Genomic DNA, 8,998 nt, shown 5'->3' with positions numbered 1-8,998 from the left:
TTTAAAGTTGTTGTATAAATTTTTAAAGGAATTAATTACTGGTTAATTTTAATGGTGTTCATAGTATGGACTCATGGAGAAAACTGAAGACAAAGAAATATCCTGAACAACTGAATATAAACAAAGACACACAAGAAGGTATTCTTTGAGAAAAATGCCTGTTTAATATATGAAAACTCTGACCACAGGTAATTACTTCTTTTTAGAGGAATTTATTGTTGGTTTGGTGATTTGGGGAGGAATATTCGTTACCAGTACAATACAGTCTTTTACATAAGAGGCCTGATTCTTTATAAAGGTTTAGTTTAAAATCAAAAAAATTAAAGCTGTAATGCAGTTTTGCCATAAGTTGCCCCCACACTTCTCCCTCCTGGCATTTTTGGAGAAATCAAGGATTTGCTACAGGTGGAGTAAGTGTGCCTTGGAAACGGTTCCTGGGGCACGCCAGCGTTGCAGCTGGGCAGAGGAGTCAGGAGCCCTGGCTAATCTACAGCAGTGACCAGGCTGACTCCCATGGCCCTTGCTAACGCTAGTCTCGTTTACAGTTCTGTCCTTTGTTCGACTCCCCAAAGCTGGCACAGAGTAGCACTTGAAGAGGTGGCTGGACTTGAGGAACAAGTAATTTTGAGACTTCTCTTCTGGTATGGCAGAAAAAAAACTGTGGAGGCTTGTAACAGTGCGGTCTATGGATGTGTTATCTGTGTTCTGGTGTTTGACAGGCTCTTGATGCCGTGATGACTCATAAAAAAAAGAGTTGGCAGAGAAGCCACGATGGGCCATGTGCCCCACTGGTGATAGCAATGAAAAAACAATGTCTTGGACTAAAAGTTTGTCTCAGCCTTTGTTTCAGAAGATACCTTTTGTTATCACTCTTTGCTTTGAAACATATATTCGTACAATTAATTATGCTCAATTTTGGTCTTTTACTAATATATTAAAATCCTTCTGTGACAGTTATTATTTTTTAATTGGACTTGAGATTTTTGCCAGTAGTCTAGAGAAAAGTAGTAATGCTAATCAAACAGAAATGATAATCAAATTTTCTGTGTGCCTATATTACAAGTGCTTTAATTGTACATTGTATTTGTTTATGCAAGTAAACATTTAAATGTTTAGAACAGATGCATATACAGATCAACATATTCCTTAGCTATTTTGTACACATACTTGATTGCATTTAAAGATGCATTTGGGGTATTTATTCATGCATATGCTTATTGAATAGCTTACTGCATGCTGAATATTTCTGATTGCAGGAAGGTTTTGTATTTGTAATTAATAGGTGGTTCTATAAGTAAAGGAATTGATGGCTTCCTACAGATTTGAATCTTTTGTGCCTTAGCCATTTTTACCTGTCTCAACAATAATTTTTTCACGGCTGACCTGTCAGGATTAATGTGCTCTGTGGTCAGCCAGTATGTGTAGGTTCACTGGACAGCAAAGCAAGTATTTATTGGAACTGCTGAGTTCTTCTTTCTTTTGCTCTTCTGCAGTATTAATGTATGATGGTATTCCACTAAGGATCATAATTATCTTTGAGATACTTGCCATGTTTTGAAATGTCTAGAAACTGGCTGGTGAAGTCAGAAGGTAAGGGGCAGGAGACATGCAAAGGAAGAGATAGACCTCTGGACACAATCAAATGCTTATCACCTTAGAAACTCAAGTTTAAAAAAGAAGAGTAAAATTTATGACATTACTTACAGTATCTACTGTAACTTTTCAACAGCTCCAGGACAGAGTTTGCCCCTGAATCTATGGTTACCCTGGAATCCATGGCCTGAAACTAGGTTCAGCTGAAAAAGCAACAACTAAAACAACAAAGTGTTGTATGGCTTTACTGTTGTAAACAAAACCTTCCAAATAAACAGCAGTAAATCAAAGGTTTTTTCTACTTGGTCCTAGACAAAGCTTGATGTAACAGAGTAGGGAAATCTTCCAGTCACATGATGATGTGGGCTATAAATACATTACTCTCATACGGTAGTTCCTCTGATCCAGCCAGAATGACCTATAATTCTCTTTGCTTTCATTGCTTTTACTTGAAAAAATTTTCAAAATGTCTGGTGCTTTTGTATCTCTAACTTTAGTCTTTTGGCCTAACTTTAGTCTTTTTTTTTTCACTTTTTTTCTTGTTTCTAATATTCAAGGTTTCTTAGCACCTGTTGACTGTCTCATTTCCCACAGTTTGTGTCATCATGTGATAACACCAGCTGAAGGGCTGCTTCTAAAACAACAACCACAAAGGCAGCCTGTGGTTTTGAGAAAGGCACATTTTGCAGAGGGTGACATCCAACACTATCATGATGCCACCTGCATCTATATTTGAAGTAGTCTCAAAAGTAATATGAATCATGTCTGACTTTGTGTGAGTGTCAGGTCCAGTGTAGACATTTGAAAAGAAAATCAGCTGCTTTTATAAAGAAGATAAAGCACTGAAGTCAATTACCTTCACCTGGATAATTTGAGGCCCTAAGCATATCATCACATACCACGACTCCTACTCCTTTGCCTTTTCCTGAATACAACAGCCCCAAACCCTGTACCACATTCCCATCCTACCTTGTGATCCCAGTAGCAGCTGTACCCACAGAAGGGCTTTTTGCTTGGAATTGCCCCTTATTCAAGTAGAGTGAACATCTTCCCTAAGACTTCATTCCCTGCCTTCAGACAATGAGTGAAGCAGGAAGTGACACCTGCTACCTGCCTGAGAAGAAAACTCACCCCCTTCATGGAAGACTTACGATTGGGCAGCAACAGTCAAAAACTCCCTCATTCCTCCCCAAACAGCCAGACAAAACTAGGATGGTATCAGTAGGTGTCTTCCAATGTTCAAGTACTTCAGCTAGAAGGGCTGGGTCTTTCACATCACTGCTTTTTCCTAGAGGATATGATACCTTTTGAAAGAAAGGTACTGCCAGAAAGGCCCCCAAGCCATGAGAAATACTAAAAAAAAACCCCAACCAAAAGATGCATGATAACTAAAAAATACTTTCTATTATCCCCTCACATGAATGGGAACAATGAATGGCCTCCTCTGCCCACCTGAACTGGTGAAGAAATTCAATGCCAAAAAAATTAACACTATACTTGAATTCACGCCGAACAGGCACCTACAAAGTAGGTTTGGATATGCCAACCCCCACCTCATAGTTCAGAAATAGGTTTGATTCTAAGACAGCTTCAGAAAACAACTGTATAGAGCTGTGACCAGAATAATTCAGATCAGAATAATTAATTCTCCTGTAAATGCTCAGTATTTTCAATTCTCAAAATGCTGCTTTGCCATATTATTACAATTACAGTGATCCCACAATCAATTGCACCAATTGAATGTTTCCTCAGATGTTACTTTTCCCTGGGATGGACAACACCTGTCCATTTGCTCAGCAAGGACAGTCAGCCCAGCGAGCTGCTAGCCTGCTTTTAAGGACAGCTGCCACACCCCATATGTACTTGGGAGAATAAACAGGAAACAAAATATGCGAGAATTGGGATGCAGGTTGAAAAGGTGAGAATACACATCTTGGAGATCCTGAGGCTATGGTATATGTGCTATGTTTATTAGATACTCAGTAGTCAAGACAAATAGGTGGGAGGAGTGGAGTATGTGGAGAGGGGGTGTTCCACAAATGGCAGAGAAGTAAACTGTAGATGAAGAAACCTAAGAGAGTGGCTGCAAACTTAGATAAAGGTCACAGAGTTTCTCTTACACATGCAAGTAAAACAGGGTCAGAGCTCACACTCATGCACCCTTCTGCAGTTTCTGGTACTTCTACAGTTGTAGCACACTTTGATCCTTGACAACTAGCCCTACAATCCCAGAAAATGTGTGGGTATCACTAAGTGCTAAGACAGCATGCCTGTCAATTCTGGATAAAACAAATCTGGTTGGGATGGGGTGGTGGGGATTTTTGGATCTTGATTCAAGCCATGTCATGTGTTTTCCAGGTCAATGCACAGTTTCCAGTCTGGTTTACCTATAAATGTAGTCCAAAAGACCTGTTCCAGAACAGAGTGGTCAGGGGTTGTTGGCTGCAGGCCTTGACCTCTTTTTCTGTCTTTCAGGAATTTACTTAAGAGATCAGGATAAAATAGTACATCTAAAAGCCATGAATCAATTCAAATAAGAACTGCTTCAGATAGTTTATGTAGGAAGCCAGGTTATGTGATAACATTAGACAGTTCTTGATTTATAATCTTTAAAATGATCTGTACTCCCGGACAAGACAGAAAAGAATGTTTGTCAGAAAGGAACAATAAACTTGCACAGAAACCAGGTAAATAATTTGTGTGAAGACGAAACCTGTTTCAAGGTTAAAGGTAGTTAGTTCCATTATTACTGAATGCTGGAGCTAAGTTGTAAATCAGCAGGTACTTGTGTGTGGGTTATAAATGAACATAAAGTATTTTCTTCCAGCTCTCACTGCTGATACCAGCAAGCCTTACAATCTTCTCTGGCTGTTGAAAGAAGCATAATGAAGTGCAGTATTTCTAGTTAAACAAATCACATGGTTTTTTTGATAATTACTTGCTGTCTTTTGCACATGGGCCGGAGGTTTCATTCACCTTCTTGTAAATGTTTCCTTGTTTTTGCAGAGATCAATGTTTCATTTTGGGATTTTTTTAAGGGGAGACATTTTGATTTTTCAGAACCAGGTGAGGTTTTGAGAGCAGAGATGGAAATACTGAAATCAACCCATTTTTGTTTCTTAGTGGGAGGCCCACAGGAAAGAACAAAAACAAGTTTCCTCAGCCCAGACAAGTTTAGCAAGATAGTGTGAGCTGAGAGCTCAGACATAGACACTGATCATCTGCAGGCCATGTATTTGATGAGCATAGAGCCCTTATTGTTGATGGTGTACAAATCCCCCCAGGAATTGTCACACTAATATTGCATAACCAACCACTTCGTCCTCAGTAGAAAAAATTTACACTGATGAATGGGGGCACTCTTTGAGAAATATCGTCATGTGAATTCTCATGTCCATGAATCAAACAATGGAAAAAATATTATATATAGCTTTAAAAAAAATTATTTACTGATGCTGGCTTAGTTATAATCCTTTATTAGAAGGGACTGTCCTAAGTTATAATTGCACCATTAAGGTGATGGTGTTAAACAGCTGCCTGTAGATCACCCACATTTGTGTGTGTATGTCCCCGACAAACAGATCCCTGAAGGCCACACTTGCTTCTTCCCGTGATCCCATCTGCCTCTTCTGTTACTGAGTCATGTCAACATTGTTGTTCTACCTCCAACCACGTTGCCACTTGAAAGGCTAAGTGTGGGCTTCACTTCTTGGTTTTCCGGACTAAGTTTAGTTCATGAGAGGCTGCTGAAATACAAACAGGTATCATGGAACTGGAGCTCACTGCAGTTGTTAAGGGTGAAGCCAAGGTCACCGACAAACAGCAGGAAATCAACAGCTGAAGTCACAAACATCATGAATATAAGAGCTTTCCAGCATATGGAATGTACCTGTAGCTGGTTGTACTCACAGAGGATGGATGGATGGATGGATGGATGGATGGATGGATGGATGGATGAATGTACAACATGATCCCCAGAATAAGCAAGGCAGTACAGCTTTCCTTGCTGCTCATGCTTTCCCAGCTCATGCCTTCCCTAACTCCTACCATCAGAAAGCCTAATAAAGAGTAGCTGTAATCTAGCATTTGCACACTCTGGCAACTGAGATCTACATTTTTAAGCACAGGCTTACTTTTCTTCATTCATCTGCTGACCTGTGGTTATAAAAGTCTCTCCATACTTTGTTTTTCATTAGACATTTATCCCTCAAGTAAAGAGTAGAAACAGAGTAAGCAACTATGTCTGTGTTGCATAGAACTGGTAGAAATGATTGATTTTTTAAAGTAATGATTTAATCAATTTGCTTTTAAAAGGTTTTTAAAGATTTGGATTCTTTATTATTACAATTGCCCCTTTTCCTTGAAGATCTGGTTGTGGGGAAAATGTATAGAAGAATCCATTATTCCCTTCTTGCCTGGGGCTGCAATTATACTGCTAGACCAGATAGTACCTATTACCTGCCTGCTTCCTGTTATTTTTGGAATGATCTTAAACAAGGTGAAAGTGCTTATTCAGGGTGCGGGAATAGGAAGGTTTTATTTCACTTATCCAAATATAAACTCTGTATTTAGCCAGTATTTTACATGACAAGCTAAGGACCAAAATCAATTCATCTTTATGTGAAACTTACAATAATGTCAAATAAATTGGATGAGACCCTGAAATAACAAGAATTACACATCCTGTGGGAATCTGCAGATGTTGCATTGTCGTTCTCAGCAAACGCTGTACACCATGTGGCAGTGCCTGCAAGCAGCTCTTTTTTCACTTTCTAACCCTCACAAAGTATTTACTGTTCACAGTCAAGTGTGTTATGTCTGTATTAGGCTCAGACTATAAATAGTCACACTGCTTATAACTGGAACAGATTGTTTGTTTGAGCATCCTCATGAAATAAATCATTTTTTACATCAAAGCAACACATTCACCTTTTCACCAGCTAAAACTTTCTCCTCAATACTGCTGATGCAGAGATCACATTTAAACTATATTGAAAGTCTGTCTGCGTTTTGCTTTTTGTTGCTAGTGCAAAGTACTATAAGAGACAAATTTAGCTTCCAGAGAGACAGGACAGCATAAAAATTAGCTATCTGTTTGGGAAAAACTGAATGTAGACCTAGTTTTACAGATTTTGCCCATGCTGAAAGAATTATATGCAATCATGTTGACTTGCTTCAATTATTATTTTCCTTTCTTCATGTATATACCTTTATTATGGCTATATTTTTGTCCTCCATTCTCAATTGATTGATTTTTCCCTGGATATTTACAATAGAAAAACATCTCAACAAGATTTCAATAGCTCACTTTGTGCCCCGGAAGCTTGGAACCAGTGTGACTAACCATGGGTTCTTTAATTTACTTTGGTAAGTAATACAGTTTTCTACCATTTCACACATAGCTTAGGATTCTTTTCAGAATGAGAGCATGACATAAAAGAGAGAAAAATCAGTTCCTCTGGGTCTATACCTGAACAGAATTTTTTTTTTTTTAGAAAGATATGGTAGTTGCATGCAGGTTATAAAGTGAAAGTTTTAAATCCTGCAAACTTAATGTGTAATCACATTAAAGGTGTCTGCAGAGTAAAGCAATGATGCTCATTTGGACAACATTAATTTATTTCAGGAGCCTACAGAAGCCATGTATTTGTACCAATGGAACTCTGCTGTAAGACTTACAAGTGGACTTCCATACACTGACAGTGTTTTGATTGTTTGGTCATAAATATATGTGTGTTTATTTTCATCTTTGAGATACCAATGTTTTACTGCTATTGCTCTTGTATGTCATTTCTGGAGAAGAATCATACTGTTCCCAGTAGAGTAAAAATACAGGAAAAAATACAGATAATCCTTTCCCCCAAACATTTTACAGCCTGAGACAAGCATTTTTTTTTCTGGTTAAAGAATAGTGACTTTTCAACAAACAAGAAGTTTTCTTGAAAATTTCAAATCAATTGATCACAAAATACCTCCTTTTTGGTCTTTGTTTTGAGAAGTGAGGTTTTCTTAATATTTCTCAAATATAATATGTCAAGTCTGCTTTAAAATACTGGAAATAGTCATGTCTTTATTGCAAGGTGAAGTGCTCATACAAGCACACGGTTGTTGCTAAGTCCCCATATTTTTGTAAACTGTCAGGTTTCCTCTCCTGCCAAGGAAAAAAATCCAGTACCATGCAAACCCTACCAAGCAGCAAAACACAAGATATTTCCCCTGACTAAGGCCCCCACAATCAGGGGTCCATGGACCCAGTTGAGTTTCTTGGTCCTCAGCAGAACTCACTTGATGCCTTCCCCTTTGGTCAAATAAAGGCTCAGGACTGGCTGGTTCCAGTGCTCCTCTCCCACCTCCTCAGGCTCAAAGGGGCCCTTGGTTATTTGCCTCCTCTTGGCTACATTTCACTTTTTTAAAAATATGATCTTGTGTTTCCACAGATAACATCCATTGACATTTTCTCACTGCCTGAGGACATAGATAAGAAATTTGCTATACCTATTATTATTATCTTTTGTTGCTCAGCTTATGGTTTCTCTGGCAGTAATAGGGTGTCTAATACAATCTACTCCACTGGAACTCAATGTAAAATTTCGTGCTTTTGTTCTACCAAAATCCTCTTATTTGTATATTCTGTTGGTTTGGTTAGTGTCAATTTGATTAATGAAAGCAAATTTAATTATCTCTATTGACTTCCTGAAGGTTTGGACCAGGCCCCAAATGAATTTTTATAAAAAGATGACAGTTTCTTGTAGTTGGAAAGTATTAGTAGCATTCTGTTGTAGCTTTTATTGGGAATGAAATGTGGATTTCCTCATGACTACAGATGAACTAAAGTGAAGTAGGGATATTTTTTCTGTCACTATTGCAAAGGATGCCCTTACTCATCCTAATAATAACATTTCCAATCATTCTAAACTTTCCTTTAACAGAATTATGTGACCAATACAGAGGGCTGGCATTGCTTCATAGCTGTAAATGATAACCTCAAATTTTTGAAATCCAGCAAATTACTGATGCTTCTATCTAAAGCTTCACCACAATAAGGGTTTTGAGTGGCAAGTAGACATTTTATTATTAAATTTATTGCTACAGGATTAAAACGTATTCCTGATTAAATTTCACTTAATACACTTTTACAGCTTGCAAAGTAGATAATAGTGACTTAATTCACTCACTCTGAATCCTGCAGAGTGTCAATTATAAACCCTGAATAGAAGAACTTCAGTAAGTCCTGAATATCCTACAGTCAATTGAAGCAATATGGATAGTTTTTGACTATTTCTATTAAATATTTTAGACTACAAGAATAATTTATGTCAAATAAAAGAGTTGTTCCACAAGCAGTGAAGGGATGAAACATGGATTCTTTTGCACTGTATCTGTTGTCCCCTAACTAATCTTCACA

This window comes from Pyrgilauda ruficollis, unplaced genomic scaffold, assembly GCF_017590135.1.
Source record: "Pyrgilauda ruficollis isolate IOZ18807 unplaced genomic scaffold, ASM1759013v1 scaffold24, whole genome shotgun sequence".
Taxonomy (NCBI): domain Eukaryota; kingdom Metazoa; phylum Chordata; class Aves; order Passeriformes; family Passeridae; genus Pyrgilauda; species Pyrgilauda ruficollis.
Note: the sequence above shows the minus strand (reverse complement) of the source record.